The sequence below is a fragment of the Mesoplodon densirostris genome, chromosome 17 (genome assembly GCF_025265405.1).
Source record: "Mesoplodon densirostris isolate mMesDen1 chromosome 17, mMesDen1 primary haplotype, whole genome shotgun sequence".
In the NCBI taxonomy this organism is placed as follows: Eukaryota; Metazoa; Chordata; class Mammalia; order Artiodactyla; family Ziphiidae; genus Mesoplodon; species Mesoplodon densirostris.
Genome location: NC_082677.1, coordinates 4,859,674 through 4,882,060, shown reverse-complemented (window position 1 = coordinate 4,882,060; position 22,387 = coordinate 4,859,674).

Sequence of the window (22,387 nt, the reverse complement as noted above, 5' to 3'; positions counted from 1 at the left end):
TTCTCAGCCTGGGAGAGACGAATAATACATTGGAAAGCAAACATCAGCATGATTTCCCTTCTAATCAGGATCATGAAGCATTTTACAAATTAACCACTTTCCTCCGACACTTACCACGTTGAGTGGCTCTAGGTAGACCGTCAGGGCGGACTCTGCCATCTGCATTTAGAAAATTGCCTATACATTTATTACAGTGAAATTCACCCATTAATTAATGTTCTCCCTGAAGACTCTCATTAACACATTGAGCTAATTACTGAAACCACAGGCCCAAGGATTGGGTTGTGGTGGGTTTTTTTCCTATTACAGTAAAATTTGCTCTTGCCTTACCTTAATAGGATTTAAAAAGAGAAAATGGCAGAGTCAGAAAGACCCTCGGATGCAGGAATTGAGTAAACTTTCAGGCTGCTTTCAGGCTGGCGGTCTTGTCCTTCTCTGTGGGAGGCATGTGCAACTGCTATTTTAGCAAGAAATACCTCCAGTGTGAGAGAGGTCCAAGCGTCCAGCCAACACTGCAGGCTTCTAATAGCTCAGCTGCCAGGCTGGGATGAGTTAGGAAATAAATTGAGAATGAAACACAGTCTGGCGTCTGTTCATGGTTTCCTCTGATACATTGATTTTCTCTTCTCTTCCCCACCGTCTACATGGCTCCTACGTGCCCTTTTCATCCAGCAGGAAGCAAAGGGATTGCAAAGAATCAGCAAGGGTTAGACATATTATATTTCTAAAGCTTTCCACTGAAAGTGTCGACTCACACTGGGTATTAGGTACCTTAAGTGAGTTAGTGTACTTTATTATCTCCAAGCAGAACCATACTCCAAGCCTCTGCTTGCCCCTCTGTAGAATGGGGATATTTATGTAATTCTCCCTTATATAATTTGTAAGAGTAAAATGAGATAACATCCATCAGACCTCTAGCTCGTAGCATATGGTGACTATTCAGGGGGCTATATGTCCCCCTCCATCTCCTGGAGCGCTTTCCTTTAATACCTGGGGGGCGAAGCCTCCAGTGCCCTCTGAGTGTTGCCCAGCCCAGCCGCCAGCAGCGCATCCTGCTGGGAATCCAGAAGCCCCTGCAGGCTCCCCTCGGACAGCAGTGCCTTATTCAGCATGCAACAGCAGCTTCCTGAATACTTGCCTAGTGTGGGGAGAAAACTAGACCTGATACCTGCCTCATCAGGCAGGCATTTTGCTGAGGAAGATAGATATTTTTAAAGCAATATTAATGACTGCTGTATACGAGTAGTGAAAGCACCAAGGTGTGCGACAGGGGGCTTCTGCAACCCTCTGCAAGCAATTCCAAATACACCTGTGATCCAAGTATAAACTACTACTGTTTTAGACAAGGCCCCCGAGCCCTGTTCCAGATAGAAATTCTGAAGCTCCCCCAGTGACAAGGGGGACAGGGAGCATGAAACAGAACATCTACCCAGTCTGGGAGAGGAGAAGCTTCTAGGAGGCTCTTTTGCCTTCTTGCTTGGGGCCATTGCCTCTCAGTAAATACCGAATATTTGCACATTTGCAGCAAACTCTTCCAGAGTTGGATCTCAGATGCATTTTTCCATGGAGACAATGTTATGTGTTGTGACTTATAAGCCACCATCTTTTGTAACTGATCTAGAAACTTCACCACTCAGGAGAAATTCATCAAGAAATCCAAACAGCTGACAAATAAATCTCTGGAGTACAATCCATTTATAAACTGGGTTCTGCCTACAATATGCTTATTTTTTGAAAAGTCTATATAGCCTGTTTCAATTATAATTTATTGGCTTAACTCTCCTGTTAACTGATTCGTTTATTCATTCACCAAACATTTGCTGAGCACCCCTCTGGCAGGGCTCGGGGTCGGGCGCACGAAGGGGCCACCATCTCTGCTTCAAGTTGTCCACAGGTTGCAAATTGCAAAGGCAGAGTTCAGGGTGAGTTGGAGGCTGAGTCTGCACCCTGGCCTCTGCCCCGTGACCCAGACGCCCACAGTTAGAACACCAGGCTCCTGTCCCACGACGCCAGAGGCAGCAAAGGGCTGCTGACCTGGCTCTTTTCCCAGACCAGCCTCAGCGAGAGGAAATTGCAAACTAAAGACCCAGTTGGAATGAAGGAAATAGGAAAAAATACTTAAAATTTTCAAAAACTCAACATATAAAATAAACAGAATAAAGACGATGACCCGCGCGCGTGTCCCTGTCGACCAGCTCCAACAATGAACAGCATTCTGCCATTCCTGTTTCATTTGTACAGCTCTACCCACCCCTGGCACTCAGAGACTGCGGTGGAATGTACATCTGTTGGGATGAACACAGTTTGTAACCCACACCGCCCCCCGCCCCCCCACCCGGTTTTTGGAAGCTTTTTAAATCCTATTTCTATTCTAACAAACACATATGAACGTGTATTTTTCATGAATGTCAAGAATTAAATAATCTGTATATAACTTCTCCAAGTTCACAGAAAGTGCAATATTTAGCACACTTTTACTCTTTTCTACCTCTCTGGGTTGAAATACCTCTGTTGAAATCATCTAAATGTTTGAGTTTATGTTATTATTAACTTTTACTTTATCCCTCTTCTATTTTAAGAATGCTTAAAAGAATCCACTGAACTTAACATTGTGTCAATAATAATTTAACCTCAATTGTAGCTTTTATTGTTTCACACTGTTTCTTACCTTCATTCTTTCCTGGATTATTTATTTTGGTGCATTTTCACTTACTTCCTGGAGGTTATTTAGTTTCTGCGTTTTGTTTTGTTTTGTTTTTTACTGAGGTGTAATTGACAGTTACCATCGTATTAGTTTCAGGTGTACAACGTAATGATTTGGTGTTTGTATATATTGCAAAATGAGCACCACAGTAAATCTAGTTAACATCTGTCAGCAGACATAGTTACATTTTTTTTCTTGTGAAGAGAACTTTTAAACTTTTAAGAGCTTTAAGAGAACTCTCTTAATAACTGTGTGTGGCTGTCAGCACAGGAGAGGTGTGGGTGGTCCACCGACCGTGACTCTTTTGCCCTCACCCATGAAAGGCCAAGCTGGGTGGCTACGGATTCGAACCCACAGTTCTTTCTCTCAGGGCTCTGGGAATATTGTTTCACTCTCTTCTAGCGCTTGACGTTGTAGGTAAGTCTGATTCTCTTTTCTATGAGGGTAATTGGTTTTTGGGGTGGAGGGTTCTGTCTTATAAATTTTTCTGTTTGACCTTGGAATTAAGAGATTTCGTCAGACTATATCCAGGTGTTTGGTTTTTCAAAAAATTATTCCTACTTGGCACTCAATGGCCCCTTTCCACTCAGAAAAAAATTAATGATATTTTCATTGTTTTTTCTTCTATTCTTTTCTCTCTCCTCATGAAAGTCCTAATATTCAAGTACTGGTTATTCTGGATTCAAATTTTATCCCTTCTTATGGTTTCCATTGCTCTTCCTCTAATTCACTGATGTAGTTTTCAGATGAATTACAAGTCAGGGTGTCTATTCAGGCGGGGTTTTTGTTTGTTTGTTTGTTTGTTTTCTTTTTGAGAGAGGTGTCCATTCATATTGATTTTATATCTTTTTAAAATTGCTGTATCATAGTCACACAGTAAAACACACACTTTAAAATTTCATTTTTAAGGGTACAGTTCAACTTCAACAAATGCTTACCTATAACCCATAAGCCACTCAATCAAGACATAAAAGCCCTTCCAGCACCTCAGGAAGTTCCTTACACCTCTTCCCAGTCAGTTCACAGTCCCTCCTCAGAAACCACTAGTGATTTCTAGGACCATACCCACAGCCATTCTGAAAAAATATGGGAAAGAAACTAAATTCCAACTACCCAGAGATAATCCTTTTTAACACTATGGTGATAGTTGCAGTCTTTTTTTTTTTTTTTTTTTTTTTTTGCATGTGTGCACAAGCTGTGTGTGTGTGTGTGTTCATAGCCGAGATTCTATCTGGTATGTGGTTCTGTACCCTTGCTTTCATTACTTTAGAAACAAAGGCTCTCCAAAATCAGAAAATCCCTACTTCCCACCTCAGAGCATGAAATTAACTCAATTTAAGGTATGTTGACTGAGCGTCCCACGTCTGCCTACCAAGTGCTGGGATGGTATTGGTACAAAGAACGGATGGATTCGGAGACAGGTTGATGGGCACCGCATACAGAATCCAGAAGAGTGGCCCACGTGTGTATACAAATCGAGTGGCAAACTGTGAAAAGGTGGCGTTTGGGGGAAGCGGGCGGCAGCAGAAGAGGGCTGTGGGGCACCCATCCCTCGTGCCCTCCACCTGAGCTGGCAGAGAAATAAAAGATGCTCTCCCAGGAGAGAGGGGGGTGGTGGAAAACACCCCTCCAGCCCTCTCCAACTGGAACAAACCCTCCATCTGGAAGAGACGGGTCCTCGGTGATGTGTCTTTTGCAGTGAGCACGTCTCCTGCACAATTTACCTTTACGTGCTATCTAGCATCTGGCCCAGCACCAGAATAACGAGCATAGCATCGAGTAGAGCATGCCGCAGAGAGAATTCAGATCTCCCTTGAGACTCTGGGGCTTTTTAACCTAGGAGTAGTTAATCTCAGCTTTATTTTGTCCCTTTTTCCCCATATTCCTTTCCATTATGGATTATTACAGGATATTGAATATAGTTCCCTGTGCTCTACAGTAGGACCTTGCTGTTTATCCATTCTACATGCAATAGTTTACAGCTGCTAATCCCAACCTCCCACTCCATCCCTCCCCCACCCCGCTTCCCCTTGGCAACCACAGGTCTGTTCTCTATGTCTGTAAATCTGTTTATTTTGTTCTTTACTGAAAAAATAAAGCTTCTTGGATGTGGATGTAGCATATAATCATATATAGCAGCCAGAGGAGACAGAATAAGAACTCTACCTCCTTCACAAAGAGGCAGTATTTCCCCCACGCCTTCTGAGCTTTTCTTCCCTGTGAAATGTTTCAGAGGAGAGCGGCTAGGGTGATGGCCCAGGAGAGGTTATGTTAATGAAAAGCAGGATAAATGCTCAAAATGATTTGCACAGAAGGAACCTGACCGGCTGATATTTGAAGAGGAAATCCCAGAGGAGATGCCCACATAACTAGCCTTCCTTCGTCAACCCTGAATCTGATAGGAGTGTCTGAATCTAGAAAGACAAGTCCACGGTTTCTCCCTCACCCGCCAGCACTTGCCAGCTCCATACCAGCGTTTCCGGTCGCGGCCGTCATTCTGCCGTCGCCTGCGCCTTTGTACCGATACTAGCGTCTGCTCTTGTCATGCCAGTAACCCCCCCAGGGCACTGCTCTCCATGGAGCCCGGTGCCACGAGCTGGGGGCTTGCGGACGGGCTGGGCTCCCAGTTCAGCCTCCAGAGAACAGCGCCGGGGAGACCAGGAATGGATGCCCCCAAATCACTGGTGACTTTCCAGCATCACACAGGCCTTCCTCATTGCGGGAGCAGCACAAGGGCGAGGTTACCGAATTCTCGGGAGGACTTCCAGCTGCTGCTCCATCCTCTGTCTCCACGTTTGCTCCCGTTAACGGCAGCATCTGTGGCCGAGAATAAGGTCAGGAGGGGGGCTGCTAATGGAGGGGAGGGGAGGGTTCAGGGTCGCAAAGGCACGAGGTGCCTGGAACCTCAGAACATGCCTCCACCCTCCTCTCCCTGGGAAGAAGCACCCCACGGGAGAGACGGGATGACTTGGGGCGCCTGCACGAGCAAACGTGCTCTGACCCCAGCAGATCACCAGGCACACGTGCACGGAAGCGTTACAGCATGACGGCTGAAAGCTCTGGGGTCAGACTTGGATGTAAGTCCACTTCCGTCACTTCCAGCTGTGAGGTCTTTGGCAAGCACTAATAAGAGGTATTATTACTATTAGAGGCTATTGGGGGAGGGGTCCTAGCTACGTGTACAGGTTAACAGGGGCTCCCTGCTTTCGAGCAGGTTTTGAGGACAGTAGTCGTAAGCCACAATGCACTTACAGAGCTCTGAGCCGCAAAAGCAGGGCCACAGGAAACGTAATCTAAAGCAGCAGACATCTCCAGTAGCAGCAGTTTATGCAGACAAGCCTGCTTCAGATAAGATCAAAAGCTCCTTTCACCTGATAATCTCAGTGTCTTATGATAAGGTTGTCTGGGCTCATGGGTTCTGTGCCCACAAAGCTGGTCTCCTGGGGTAAGTCTCAGAGCGGCCACTTCAAGGAGGATGATGTGGCTTCCAGTAAACAGGGCAGTGTTAAAATCCAGGGCCTCCTGCACCCACGGAGCGGCTGTCACAGGGACGCCCAGTGGCTAACGCCATCTGGTCATCAGGCCCCATGGAGACGGGCGCTCTGGACGGTCAGGGAACACCTTCGGGGATGCTGGTCCAGCCCACGCCCGCAGGCTCTGCTTTGCTCCAGGTGAGTCCTCGGCAGAGAGTCTCACACATCACACAGATTCTGATCCTGCAGGTCTGGGATCCCTGCATTTCCAACAAGCCCCCCAGGGGTGCTGATGCTCCTGGACCCAGGGGTCTCACCTGAGAGGTCTGCTCTTCCTTGAGAATCCCAGTGAGTCCAAGATGGTCCAGGAGGCCCCTGGAGTTCCCTCCGCCACAAGGCAGAGACCATGCCAAGAATCCTGGCCCAGCCTTCAAGTTCTCCGTGGTGCTTCAGGCACACTCAGGATGCTCAGCTCTCTGTATCCAGACAGATGCCTCTCTCTCGGTCCCTGTGCTGGTGGCGGCGGGTCGGTAGCTGAACTCAGATCTGTGTTATTCCACGGAGTAGGGTGGCTTGCCGTCTAAACCCGAATGTCTCATCTTCTTTTCTGAACTGTTTCCTCTTGTTGTTGATTAATTATTTTGACTGAGAACTTCATATGTCATACATATATGGCATAGACATGTAAATAATAAGCACAGAAGATTCTAACCCATCATTAAAACATTGATTTGGCTAATTTCATTCGAACTCCACACTGTTGGATTTTTTTAATAGAAGATTTTTAGAGCAGTTTTAGGTTCACAACACAGAAGATTCTAACCCATCATTAAAACATTGATTTGGCTAATTTCATTCGAACTCCACACTGTTGGATTTTTTTAATAGAAGATTTTTAGAGCAGTTTTAGGTTCACAACACAACTGAACAGAAAGTACCGAGAATTCCCGTACCCACCCTACTTCGCTGACTAACTAACCTTCCTAAGGAAGTCAGGAACCACAGTGAAACGGCAGGTCCCAGCTGGCCCGACCTTGAGACGCTCATTCCCTTCGAGGGCATGAAAGTCCTTACTTAATTTATTCCAAGAACCTTGCTTTAGCTAGAGATGAAGAGGACTCCAGCTCCCGTGCCCCCACCCCTGCCCAGAGCAGTGGAAGTGGATGCTTATGTGAAAGCTTTGGTTCTGAGTACGAAGTTAGTAATTATTACTTTCTTTTTTAAACACTACTTCAGCAAAGCTAGAGTGTCCCAGCCCAGGAGGCAACTCTGAAACAGAGACCAAAATGTATAAATAGTCCCTCTGAAAGCACCCCAAAGGCTGAGCTGTGACCTCCCAGAGGAATCAGTATTTCAAACAAGGCTCAGGGCTTCTGGAAACATGATTCGATCTTCTCAGCCAGCCCCGGCCCCTCCCGCCTCCCCTGTTTCCTCCACACTGCACACCTCCCCCCGACCAGCCTCCACCCGCTTCCCACCTCCAAACAGAAGCGCAGTCCACCACTGCGCGCCAGGCCACGGCTCCCAGCTGCAAACTTCTAGCAGGAACAGCAGACTTAGCAGAGGGCCGTGGCACCAGCCCTATGTTTAGGAAGGCGGCAGAGGCTTAAGAATGTCATCCGGAGGATTCCAGGTGACCAACTGATCAAAAATCCACCTCCCAGGACACTGACCTGAAATTCCCTCTGGGTGTAGAAGTGTAGAGAGAGGAGAAGACAGTGGAGGAGAATGACAGGGGAACACAGCATTGAGATGGGGAGAGGCAGCGACAGGGACCCCAGGTGCGAATGCACCTCCCTCTCAGCCTCGCCACCAGCCCCCACCCATCGCACCCTCACTCCCAGGCTGCCGCCGGGCAGACTCAAGGGTAACGGTCCTGCTGGCGTGGTGTGACATCACCAGCTTATGGAAACCCTGATCCTGTCCATCCTACAGCACTTCATGTAATCCTAAAGCAGCAGCAGCAATAATATCGTTGCACTTCATATACATGAGACACTCCAGCTACAAACTGAAATCACGATCCTCGTTTTGCAAAGGAGTAAGAAAAACAGAGAAGGTCAGCAATTTGCCCAAGGTGACAGCGCACAAATGACAAGGTCAGGGTCTCAGCCCTGTTTCACCCACCGGCAAAGCCCACGCTCTCTCCCACTTTGCCAGGCGGCTTGCCTTCTGATGCAGTAGAGACCACCCGGGGAGAAATGCAAGGCGTCTCCCCTTCTAGCGCCGAGATTACACCCTCTCATTTGAACTTGTCCATGTCTCAGGGGACCGCAGCAGACACTGCAGCCACTTACAGAGCAGGTAGGTGTGAAAAGAGCCCTCTGTCAAAACCGCGCTCTCTCGAAGCCGTGTTCTGAAAGGATGCTGTTTACCCCACTGTCCTGGCTGTGCCCCAGATTCCCTACGTCCAGCAATCACAGAGGTGGACCTCAACTTCGGTTAACGACTATTATCAATCCTCAGGAGGGTAAGGACGGGCTGGGGGGAGCAGGGTTGAACCTGCACCGCAGCCGGAGGTCCCCACGTGTGCTGTGTAGGCTGCTCCAGGGGAACGGATCCTACACAGATGAGGCTGCCGGTGGAGACGGTCACTTCCCCATCCCTCCAGGGAGGCCTGGGCGGAGACCCTTCTCCACCTGGACTTGGAGCGGCTCCTATTTGGGGCCATCCCTTCATCACCCTGCCCTCTCCTGGGCCACTGCTCTCCTGACCTGCCCTCTGAGTCTTGCGACCCTGGGAAAGCACTGGCACCTGGCTTAGTCAGGGGCACTGAGTGCTATGTTTTTCTGCTGGATTGGGAGCTGCCCGAGGGCAGGATCATTCAGCGCAGCAACCACAGTGCCTTTTATGTAGCAGGTGCAAAAGAAATAGTTACTGAATTTGATTAAATTTGCAGGTCATTTCAAGAGTCGGGCTTTGAAAATTCCCCTCCACGCCAAAGACAAAATCATCCTGTTTGCACAACAGGTGAATAGAGGTGACGCCTTACAAAGAAAAACGGCAAACGCCCCCCCCCGACCCCCCGGCCCCCTCTCCCTCACTTCGCTCCTGTCTTCCCTCAGCGGATGTTATCAAGCTCTGGAGATCCAGACATTTAAAATGTACACTTCTAGTTTAGGGGAAAACCAGACATAAAGCATCTCACCTTATGACCCGAGAGAGGCCCGGCGGAGGCACACAGGAGATGCAGAGGGATGGACGGTGACCGTCCGCACGGAGGGCGGGGAGGCTTCCCGTGAGCGGCCCTTGAAGGGGGGAAGGCTTCACGGAGAGACCCGCGGGCACAGGAGCACGGAGGCCACACAGAACACGGGACGGGTGGGAAGAGCAATTCGCAGGGACAGGTCTCCAGGTAGGAGGACAGGTGTGGGAGCGCTGGTGAGGACGCGGGCGGCGCTAGTGTGGCCACAGTCAGTCTACGTGCCGTGGGCCGTGGGGTCCTCCGGGGGCTCTTGAACAGCATCTTGAAGGATGAGAAGGGGTTCATTAAGAAGGAGTTACTCTCCTTGAGGACAGCGTCTGTGTCTTATCCTTCCGGGAGAGCCACCGGCCCCTTCTAGAGATAATCCGTAAGTATTTGTTGAAGAACGAATGCAAACCCTCCACGACAGTGCTGCTCAAAGCTTCACATGCATCAAAATCACCTGGAGAGATTGTTAAGCACGGCTGCTGGGCTCCGCGCCTGCAATCAGTTACTGATCAGTAGATCTGAGAACACACGGAGAAATGACGTTTCTAACAAGCTTCCAGGGGCCACTGGAGCTGCTGGTCCGCAGACCACACTTTGAGTAGCACTGGTTTGTGTAGCTTTCCTCCTCTTCAGTTTATGCGTAGAAGTCTGAAAATTCTCAGCGATAAGTATTTCGAGGGGACCTGGGATCAGGAGATGAATAATATCTTACCTTTCTATATTGCTTTATAGCTTCCAAAATATTTTATCATGTTTGATCCTTGTGCTTCTGTGACAATATTATCCCATTCTAAGGATGAAGAAGCAAGGGTCCAGAGAGCCAAAGCTAATTGCTCAAGGAACTACAGGTGGTAAAAGATGCAGTTAGCAAATATATATCTCACAATGGAGCTCTCTCCTCCACATGGAAAACAAAGAATTTTGGGGCTTCCCTGGTGGCGCAGTGATTGAAAATCTGCCTGCTAATGCAGGGGACACGGGTTCGAGCCCTGGTCTGGGAAAATCCCACATGCCGCAGAGCGGCTGGGCCCGTGAGCCACAACTACTGAACCTGCGCGTCTGGAGCCTGTGCTCCGCAACAAGAGAGGCCACGATACTGAGAGGCCTGCGCACCGCAATGAAGAGTGGCCCCCGCTTGCCACAACTAGGGAGAGCCCTCAAACAGAAACGAAGACCCAACGCAGCCAAAAATAAATAAATTCATTAATTTAAAAAAGAAAAAAAAAGAATTTTGAAAATAAAATATAAACTAATTATAAATATTCCTCTCTAGTAGATGATTTTCAATATCACCTCCCTACAGTGTTTTTGAGAAGTGAAGGAAGTTCTGGGATTATAACTCACTTTAAGTAGGACCTAGGTATCTATTCAAATTGAGGCCAATAATAATGCCACTATTATTGCATAAATAACATATCACAATATTATTTTAACTCTCATTTGTAGTACGTTAGGTAAGAGCATGAACTCTGGACTCAGACCTCCTAGGTTCTAATCCCAGCTCTGCTGTTAATTAGCTGTGCAACCCTGGGCAAGTTACTCTCTTGTCTCAGCATCCTTATTTATGAAAGAATATATAAGAACAAGAATAGTAATTAATCAGAGAGTTTTTATGAGAACTAAATGAGTCAATAGATGTAACATGCTTAGAAGAGTGTCAGAGCACATGGTAAGCTGTATACATACGTACGTGTGTACACGTATCATATATTATATCATTATTAGTAACAGTGCCCCGAAGCTGTTCAGCCCTCAGGCCCGGGCCAGGTGGGATCCTGCAGGAGGCCTTAATTCAGACCAGGACTCCTGGGTGTCAAGGCTCAGTTTTCTGACCCAGAATTCTCTCTCAAAAACAGCACAGAAGCCCTCCCTCACTTAGACCAGCGAGGAGGCATCCTCGAAAAAGAATGTCAGGGAAGGATTCGCAGAACACCCAGGACCCAGCCCTTGTCTCGGAGGCAGGAAAAGCCAAGGTCCCTGGGGGCAGTACCCCAGGACAGCCAGGAAGAGCAGGATGGGAAATGCCTGGCAGTCCTTGCTGGCTGAGCCCCCAGCTTGCTGGCACTCACGCCCCACCCGGATTTGTACACGAGTTCCAAGAAGGAGCTGAAACTGCAAGTTAGAAGGCCAGTGAATTCAGCACCACGTCCAGGGCCACCCTGACGGCGTCCCCTGGTCTGGCAATAACTCCAGGTGCTGGACTTTGGGAAGTTGCTTCCCAGGGTTGTCTGACCCCTGCGTACTCCCCTTGTCTGGGGCCTTTCTCTGACTGTTGGTGCTTGGCTGACAAATCCTTTCTGTGGTCAAAGACCCTCCCGCACAGACGGCTCGCGTGCAGCTTTGCTAGCGGTTGTGTGTGCTGCCCCCCTCAGGAAGCCCAGGAGTCATCTGTCATGGAATTAGAGACACAATTCACCAAACGGAGCTCCTGTTCTCAGGGGCCTGACTCCCTTTCAGCATAGCGTCCTAGGGCACGTGAGAATGACTCAACATGAACACCGTGAGGGAGACCCTCCAACCAGCGAGACAAGACTTTCCCTAAAGAGTCTAACGACAGAATAGAAATTCTTGTGGAATCTGTGGGACTAATGTCCAGGTCCAGCTTCTACAGAGCACCGTAGACACTCAGACACTTTGTATGTGAAGGGTCAGCTCTGGCGCAGTCTCCTTTCATGAGAGTATTTTAGACAATTGTTGGTAAAAATAAGAAATCTATATTCTTGTGGAGTAATAAGCATTACCGTTTATACAGGTTAATTTATAAAAGAAATTCTATTTGCACACAGGCTGAATTTATAAAATCTCTCTCACTGAAACTGATTCAAGACCTAATGCAAAATGTAGCTGTATTTTACTTTTCATTTTACATGATAAAGTATTTTCTGTCAGCAGTAACCCAATGATACTTTCAAATTATGATAGTTTTTAAACAGAAACTTTATCAAAATTCTACTACAACTATATGTTGTAATTGTTAAGGCAAAAGTATAAAATCTGAGCACCCTCAATTCCATGGAATACTGACTCACTGGGAAAATAAACTTATTCCTATTTAATACCACATAAATTGAAATAAATACAAGCTGCTTTTTGTGCATAATAATAATTTTAGGAAAATAAAAATGCAGTTCATAGTTAACATCCCAATGGGCATTTTACAGGTCATTGAGATAAAACAGATGCAATACTAAGAAAAGAAATTTGGTTAAATGATTATCTTTTTATATAATAAGATTTTCCTAGAAGTGTTTTAATTATTATTAAAATAATGTTTCCTTTGGCTTTTTACAAGTAGCCTTATTGATATATAATATCAATACACACTAGAAAATTTACATACTATACAATCAACCCATTTTAAGTGTACAATTCAATGAGTCTTAGTAAATTTATAGAGTTGTGCAACCGTCACCACAATCTAATTTTAGAACACCTCCATCACCCTAAAAAACAAAACAAAAACCTTTTCTACCTACAATCCTTCGCCATTGCCACGTCCTGCTCTACGTAACCATTATCTACTTTTTGTCTCCATATAGCTGTCATTTTTGGGTATTTCTTTTTTTTTTTTTTTTTTTGTGAGTACATGGGCCTCCCACTGTTGCGGCCTCTCCCGTTGCGGAGCACAGGCTCCGGACGCGCAGGCTCAGCGGCCATGGCTCACGGGCCCAGCCGCTCCGTGGCATGTGGGATCCTCCCGGACGGGGGCACGAACCTGTGTCCCCTGCATCGGCAGGTGGACTCTCAATCACTGCGCCACCAGGGAAGCCCTGGGTATTTCTTATAAATGGAAGAACAATACATGTTCTTTTGTGACTGGCTTCTTTCACTGACCATAATGTTTCTGAGGTTTCCAAGGAGCCAGACCAGCTCCCCTGCCCCCTGCCCCCAGGTCTGCCCAGCCTGCCACAGGGTTCTCCAGACCCCCTACCCACATAGAATCCCCACTGTCCTGTGTTTTCTTCTCTGACTCTGTCATGTTCACAGTATGAATGTGTTTCTCAGTCTGGTTGTGTCTTTTCATCCATGCCAGCGCCTTTGCCTGGGAAAGCAAGTGTCACTCTTTGGGACAGCCCCACACATGTGTGACAAAGCCCCCATGTGAGCCCCCTGGCCACACTCGGGGTGTCCAGAGAGAGGTGAGGGCCTGGTCTAACCAGGTTTGGGGTAAAATACAGCCCTTGTTGTACCACCTGTAACTCAGCAGCAATCTCTCCCAGACTCAAGAAAGCAAGTGAGCTGGATGCCAATTACAAAAAGAGAAACTTCAAATCCATTCTAATTTGTAAACAATAAAGTAAAATCGGTGGCAACTTTTATGACTTAAACTATTATTAGTGTAAAAGACTAACCCATACCAGTGGGTCCTGACATGACGCTTGAGTGTGAAAGGGGGCACTAGAAATTGTCAAAGGCCGTCCGTTACAGCCTATAAACGATGCGTCAGAAATGTGAGCAGCACATACTCTTCATGAGTCCCCATTCTTCTTCTGTTGCACATCCTCACAGTGATAATTGAAAGATGCAGTTATAATTACACATGGATCCGTTGTATGATGTCTGTGTTTTACTGCGAGCATTAATACCAAAACGTTGGACCACGTCAGTTGCAAAAAGTCCATCAATCACGTACAGAAAATTAAAGAGGTGGTTAGACTGGGTCTTCTACTTTGTTGTGAACTTTCTGTTTGAGAGGCAGCAAGGTCAGCCCAATGGTCTACATGTGTGATCGTTGAATAACCCTTTGACAATTCTTTTTTTTTTTTTTTTTCTTTTTGCGGTATGCGGGCCTCTCACTGTTGTGGCCTCTCCCGTTGCGGAGCACAGGCTCCGGATGCGCAGGCCCAGCGGCCATGGCTCACGGGCCCAGCCGCTCCGCGGCATATGGGATCCTCCCAGACCGGGGCACGAACCCGTATCCCCTGCATCGGCAGGCGGACTCTTAACCACTGCGCCACCAGGGAGGCCCTTTGACAATTCTTATGATGATGATATGGAATGTCGGTTGCAGTTATAGACTCCATAGTATATGGTAATTAACACAAGGACATCCAGAGACCGAGTTGTAACTCCTTTATAGACACCGACCTTCCCTGTGATATTTTTTCATAAATTGTTTAGACTTTCTGTGCTTCTCACTCAGCAACTGTAAATTACTACAGTAGGAGGCATGCTACTTAGCAATGAAGTTTGTTTCAACAAAAGATGCCCACCATAGGGCTTCCCTGGTGGCGCAGTGGTTGAGGGTCCGCCTGCCGATGCAGGGGACGCGGGTTTGTGCCCCGATCCGGGAGGATCCCACATGCCGCAGAGCGGCTGGGCCCGTGAGCCATGGCCGCTGAGCCTGCGCGTCCGGAGCCTGTGCTCCGCAACGGGAGAGGCCACAGCGGTGAGAGGCCCGCGCACCGCAAAAAAAAAAAAAAAAAAAAAAAAAAGATTCCCACCTCAGAGAGCTTCCCAAGTGGTTTAGAAAGGTTCCTCCTAAAACTGTAATTCAACACCTAGTGGTATCCTATCAAGTACTGTCAACTCCAAGCCAGCAGAGGAAAAGAGAAGCCTCTAGAAGACATGCAATCCTGCACCAAAGCTCCTACAGTTTATTCAGAGACCATTTGAAAAGGCTTGGTTGTGTGTTTCACAGCCCACAACAACTACCTAACGTGCATTAAAGACATGCAGGCCCCAGGCTGACCTCTCTGCACAAGTCAAGGAGCAAAGGCCCCTGCCCTTGAGGCCCTGACACCGCAGAGGGCGGGATACGCCCACATACACGTAACTACGTTAGGGGACAGAGAGCAACAAACGGCACAGAATAAGCACACGTAAGATGACGGGTCCGAAGAAGGGAGAAACGAAGGGAAGCCTCCGTGCAGAGGGGACACGGGGTCTGGACTGCAGGCAGAGAGCGGGGCATGCATGGGCAGAGGCAGAAAAGCACGAACACGGGGAAGCGCACGTCGTCGTCCGGCTGCTCAGCAGAGGTGGGCAAAGAGGGTTAGAGCTGTAAAGATGTCTGGGTCCAATCAACAGACAGTTACCATAAGAAAATCCACTTGGGGCCTCCCTGGTGGCGCAGTGGTTGAGAGTCCGCCTGCCGATGCAGGGGATACGGGTTCGTGCCCCGGTCTGGGAGGATCCCATATGCCGCGGAGCGGCTGGGCCCGTGAGCCATGGCCGCTGAGCCTGCGCGTCCGGAGCCTGCGCGTCCGGAGCCTGTGCTCCGCAACGGGGGAGGCCACAACAGTGAGAGGCCCGCATACCGCAAAAAGAAAAAAAAAAAAAAAAAGAAAATCCACTTAAGAGTTGTCTGAAGACAGGAAACGAATCCCAGTGTGCTCCAGGGGGACTGGAGTTGGAAGGTTAGAAATGAAGGCTCCTACCCCATTCCTCACAGGGCCCCGCAGTCTGGCCTTTGTGCGTGTCTAGTTCCCGGTCCTACTTCTCTCCATAGACCGACTCATCCGTGTGAACAACAGGTGTGTGTGGCGTTTAGCTGCAGTATAAAAGCTTGCTAGTTCCTCTCTCACAGTCAGGAATCCAGAGGCACGGGGTTCCCCAGTGTCAGGACCGGAGCGCCACCGGGAGCCCTCTTGCTCCAGGAGGCCATGCGAGCTCCAGCTGTCACGTGCGCCTCTGAGCCAGCAGAAAGGAGGAAGGGGACAAGAGCACACTTCTCCTCCTGAGAGAACTTTCTGGAAGTTGCACATAACATATCTGCTTATTTAGGGTGACCATGTCATATGCCATCTAAACTGGAACACTTGTGAGGGTGAAAGAGGATGTTATTAATAATCACACCAGGGACTTCCCTGGTGGCTCAGTGGTTAAGAATCCACCCGCCAATGCAGGGGACATGGGTTCGATTCCTGGTCCGGGAAGATCCCACATGCCCCGGGGCAACTAAGCCCGTGCGCCACAACTACTGAGCCTGCGCTCTAGAGCAAGTGCGCCACAACTACTGAAGCCCACGTACTCGAGGGCCCATGCTCCGCAACAAGAGGAGCCACCACAATGAGAAGCCCATGCACCACAACAAGAGTAGCCCCCGCTCGCCGCAACTAGAGAAAGCCCACGTGCTGAAACAAAGACCCAATGCAGCCAAAAATGAATAAAATTTAAAACAAAAAATCATACCAGGATAACAGGCATAAACTAGGGCTTTCCCAGGACTTATGGGGGATATATATATATTTATATATATATATACGGATATATATATATTCCACTGGCCAGAACGTAGTCAAATGGTCACACCTGTCTGTAAGGGAGGCTACACATACTGTCTTTATTCTGGGCAGCTGTGTGCTCAGCTAAAACCTGGGAAAGAGGAGAAAGAGTATCTCTGCCCCAAGCGCCCTTTGACACCCAACAAATCTCCCAGTTTGACTTTGTAAGTTGTCACCGTGTATAGACTGGTCTCCCGTAGGTCAGCCTCCTGCCCTGGTCCAATCAGCTATGAATGGGAGACGGCATGAGGGCGGGACTTTTGGACTATAAGTCTCCCCTCTCAGGGGTGGTGTCCAGGAGCAGAGACTGAGAGAGGAGCCTGGGCAGACCAGGCAAATTGACTGACTTGTCAACTACAACAGGCTATAGATCCATTGCAGAGGACAATGAACGCTGGAGTGGAAAATCACACTCCAATTCAGCAGGCGGGTGGTGGAGAATCGTCAGCAGTTTTTCTAGCAAGGCACTGGTGTGAATGGAGCTTTACTGAAGCAAGCGTATCCTGGCCATAGTGTGTGGGCTGATTTGGAATAAGGTGGGATGGAGAGCTACAGGTCCCCTTAAGTAACCCCTGCATTAGGCCAGGTGAGATTGAACTTGACCTTGAGCAGAACATGAGGAGGCAGGGAGAACTGTTAAAGCTAGGTGGGCACTTAGAGCAACAAGGGGTAGCCGGCAGTATAATGGCAAGAGAAGAGTAAGAAAATCTATAAAAAGGAGAATCACAAATTCAAAATCATGACAGTTTGGGCCCCGTAGTGTAGTGCACTGAGTACAACGTGACTGTCTTATATGCCACTGTGTGATGATGTGTAGTCATAATGGTACTCCCATTCTTGAAAACAATATTCATTATACCACGTTTCAGAAAGCAATAAAGCTTGTAATACATTATATAAAATACTTTCTTTCAAAATGGTAAGAAGTTTTGTGTTCTTTTGAGAGGTAAGCTTAGGTATCTGGAAGATTCTCGTATACAAAACATCTTATTTCCCAAATAATAATTAAATGAGTCCTCACTATACCTGAAAAAGTCATGCCGTCAAATGCATATTACAGGACAGCATTTGGATGTGTAGGTTATGTTTATCTTGCTGAGCGTCAGAGAGAAAGCACGGCTCTGGAGACCCAAGCTGAACATTTTAAAACATCAGCTAGGGACTTCCCAGGCGGTCCAGTGGTTCAGACTCTGCCCTCCCAGTGCAGGGGGCATAGGTTCGATTCCTGATCAGGGAACTAAGATCCTGCATGCCACACGGCGTGAGCCCAAGAAACAAAAACAAAACCTCAGCTAAATAAATATATAAAACTCATTCAAAGAAAGTCAAGCCTCTCGTCTATGGCAGAAATGCAGCTAAATAGTACACAATGCCTTCGTATGACACAGGACACTCAACATCAGCCCTGGGCAATCATACCTATTGAAAGGTATGGGTTTCCGATTGAAAAGCTAGAGTTTACATGACTCTCCCTTGAAGGACCAATTTCTGGAACCTTTCAGTCCTTGATCAGAAAATGTGGACTAACAGAATGACAGGCAGGTACAGGCAGGTACAGGGCAGGTACAGAAATTTGTGGCCATCTCTTTTGCTCACACAGAAATACAATAAACAACTAGTTCTTCTCAGTACGATGCTCTAAATTTAAAGAAATACATGTATGGAAAGTTCAGAGGAGGCCTCTCTGGTAATTTTGAATAACAACTGGGAAAACTATCCTAGAATGGATGAAAGCAAAATACACACAAAGAAACCTTCTAGAAATCTGAGCCTCTGCATCTGATTTCTGAAGCAGTTCTCCATTTCCAATAGGGATTTTTTTAAACATCCCTCACAGATTATTTTTGACTTAGCCAAGCAGGGAGTCTATTTTAAAGCTCCCAATTTGAAAGTCATGGAAGCTTTATAAAGTTCTCCACCTGCATCTCTTTTTAGGAACAGTCCTTTATCCTCTAAAGGATGAAAACCTCTAGCATATAAAAACTTTGTTAAGCTGTCACTATCAATAGGATAAAAAAAAATAACGGCTGACAAAGAAGAAACAAATTGCATCTTCTAGTAAGTTTTCTTGAAGCTCTTGTTAAAAGCTATAACCTCTGATGTTAACTAAACTTAACCTATTCTGACCCTGGTGGTGGCCCTTGACCTTTTCTTTCTTCTGCTTCCTGTGACCGCTGGAGAATACTGGCCCAGTCCTTGGAAAAGCGTTCTCTGTAGCACACAAAGGCCCAGGCTTCCTGCTCCCCTCTCAGGATGCCCCAGATCGACTGAGGGGTCAGCACCTGTGCGGAGAAGCAGGTGACAGTGGTCCAGTCCTTGGAAAAGCGTTCTCTGTAGCACACAAAGGCCAGGCTTCCTGCTCCCCTCTCAGGATGCCCCAGATCGACTGAGGGAGGGGTCAGCACCTGTGCGGAGAAGCAGGTGACAGTGGCCTAGAGCAAGTTGTAAGCGTGTCTGCTCTTCAACTATCACACTGCCGCTTCAGGCATTCAAGCCACTGAAGTTCAGATTTTCTTTGTGAAGGCAGACTTTAAACAAATTCCTCTATTGCTGTTCAACTGACTGTAAAATTGGTAGACTTACTGTTGCAAAAAAAAAAGAAGAAGAAAAACTGAGAGCTTTCACTCCCACTTTGGTAAGGTCACGAATACGTCCCAGGCTGCCAGCAAAACAGCCTTTAAAATCTTTGCAGTGGAAGCTAGCGACTTCCAGCGGGTGAAAGCAGCCAAACGATGACGGAAATGCCCAGCGGCAAGTCCTCCCTATACAGTAAACGTGTGAAACTCCACATCTGAGAACTTCCCAAGACGTAATGATTTGCTTTTAATTCTATTTCCCTCAAAGATGGGAAACAGGGAGAGAGCAAATTTGTTTCATCACTAACGTTATATTTACTGTTAGTTCTGCTTCCTTACATAGCCTTGTAACCAGATCTCATGCGGCTGTTTGAACACATTATTGGGTTTTCTTTATAATGTAGAACACTAATAACTTGGTCCTGCTTTGCTTTGACTTACACAGTAGGAAACAGTGCACCTTTCATAAAGTTCCCTGTACTAGCTCTTTGCATTTCTGCATGATGTCGTCTCATGGTAAAGGAAATTATTTTCAGTGTTTCAAAATGACCAAAGTTAACTGACTCGCTCCTAAACTTAACATCTTTGAAATGGAAACACATGGCCCTGTTGTTTTTCCAAAGGAGACTTTTGAACCTATTTATTTTCTGCTTCATTCGGTTGCACAAGAGATTTTTCACAGAAGATAAATGGCCCTTCCATATATAAATATTCTTTTACTTAGTAGACATGAGAGCTTTTCAAAAAAATTCATCCCAGTGTTATTCATTTTAGACAAACCTGTTTTGCTTATTCCCAACCACCGTCATGTTTTAATCATTGGTGCCATCCCTCTTGATAAATGATTTATCTGGAGTCTAATGTTATGGGAAATTTTACACATGATAAAGAAATTTATTCTGGGGCTTCCCTGGTGGCGCAGTGGTTGAGAATCCGCCTGTCAATGCAGGAGACACGGGTTTGAGCCCTGGTCCGGGAAGATCCCACATGCCGCGGAGCAACTAAACCTGTGCGCCACAACTACTGAACCTGCGCTCTAAAGCCCACGAGCCACAACCACTGAGCCCGCGTGCCACAACTACTGAGGCCCACGCACCTAGAGCCCGTGCTCTGCAACAAGAGAAGCCACTGCAATGAGAAGCCTGCGCACCGCAATGAAGAGTAGCCCCCGCTCGCTGCAACTAGAGAAAGCCCGAACGCAGCAATGAAGACCCAACCCAGCCAAAAATAAATAAATTTATTTTTTTTAAAAGAATTTTTTTCTGAATCTAATAATAGTTTGAGAGTATGTGAAGGGTTTTAACACAGATGTGGTCACCAGATGTTCCAGCTCTTCTGAGGAACCAGCAGAAGTAGCTGCATGATGTATTTAGGTTACTTAAAGGAAGATTTCCTCAGTCCTTTAAAATAACAAAATGAGATACTGAGGGAGGGCTGAATCTCCTTGTTTGGAGTTTTGTTTTTTTAAGTGTACAGATGTTTACATGTTTAGAACGCATTAATCACACTTCTGCCTGTGGATAATGGTACGGATTCTGTAAGAAGGCTTCCAGCTTTCATGTGTTATGAGAACAGACACATAGTATTGGGCTGCGAGCATCTTCCGGAGGTTTTGAAGTCACCCCACATCAGCCAAAGCCCTGTGCGCACCTTGCTTTCTCTGTCCCTTTCGACAAGTTTGTAAACACGCACCCAGGAGAACAGAGCATGGACCCTCTCGGTTTTTAAAAGGCACCGTGACGAAACAGTGTCTGCCACTGAAGACCACGCTCCTATTGGATATAGTCTGCACCGCACAGGCTCTCACATGTAATAGACTCCCATTCTTTTGTTTTACCAAAATCTCCTGGCAGGAGGTCACAGTGTAATGGAAGGAGGCAAGGGGGCACATAAACTACCTGTAATCCCTTAACAACTACCTGTTGAAGACTATGCAGAGTATTGGACCTCACGCAGGCTCTGCCACACACACAGGCCTTCAAAACAAACGCAGGACTATTAGCAGAGTAGCTTCTCAATTTGTTGCAGTCACTGTAGCATCATGAAGACACAGCCTAGTGTTAACAACTTTTAAAGAAATCACCCACAGAGTAACGACTTTGTGGGACAGATATCTTGAACCTCAGTGACCTGGGCTGAGCAACTGTGTTTCACACACCTCCGTCCGCACCAGTGGGAGAGAGGGGACTTTGAAAGCTAACAGGCAAGGAGAGGGACAGAATATTTCCTTTAATCCTTCGTCAGAGCAAAAACATCAATACCTGCCTTGTGTGAGGAAATGTGTCACTCAGGGACCAACCAGGAAAAGTATCATGGAAATTACCCTGTGGTGGAAAATGTAGAAGTTTTAGAATAGCCAGGATTTGAGTCATATTATGAAGTTACACTTCTACATTCTGGGCTTTGCTTTTTTGGTAAATTACGGGTAGAGACAATAACAATTTGGAAAGCTCTATACACTTCTGAGAGTCCTCTCCTCTGCACATACTGAATGAGACAGCTTACAGGGGCTTTGTGGTGTAGTCATATTCCGTCCCCAAACCAAGAAGGGTGCCTTAGCAAGCAGAGGCCATAAATACAGGGAGGGGTCCTGAAAGACCCAGTTACCTGCTTTACTATCATTATTCGAAGGTTTTCCAAGTCACCCCCACTGCAGCAGAGCCCAAGACTCTCAACGATTCTTTAGAAGCTGCCCGGTCCCATTTCAGCTGGAGGTCAGAGCAGAGTTCAAAACAAGAGCTAAAAAGAACCTGCTTCTCTCTCTGAGGGCATGTCTGTAACACCCACCCTTTCCTGCTCATCTCCTTCCAGGAACACCAAAGCCCCTCTCTTGTTGAGCTATCTCACAATGGCAGTCTAGATAACCCCCCAAATCATCTATTCTGGCCACTCATACCTTCAAAGAGGGGCTGCAAAGAAAACAAGCAATGCTGACAGGTAGCTCCAGTTACCAAGGACAGCTTGGTGTGAATTTATTCGAATCATAATCTCACCAAACTTTAAGTCCTTAGTTTGGACATTAAACTCTTCAACCAACTTCACTTAGTATCTTCCCAGACTTGTAACTCCATTGACACTCATTTCATACGGGACATTCAGCATTGAGAACACCAATTCTGGCACCAGGCTGCCTGGGGTTTTTTATTCTTGAATCTACTACTAGCTGCGTGACCTTGGGCAAATTACTAACTTTCTTCAGGCTTCAGTTCCCTCAT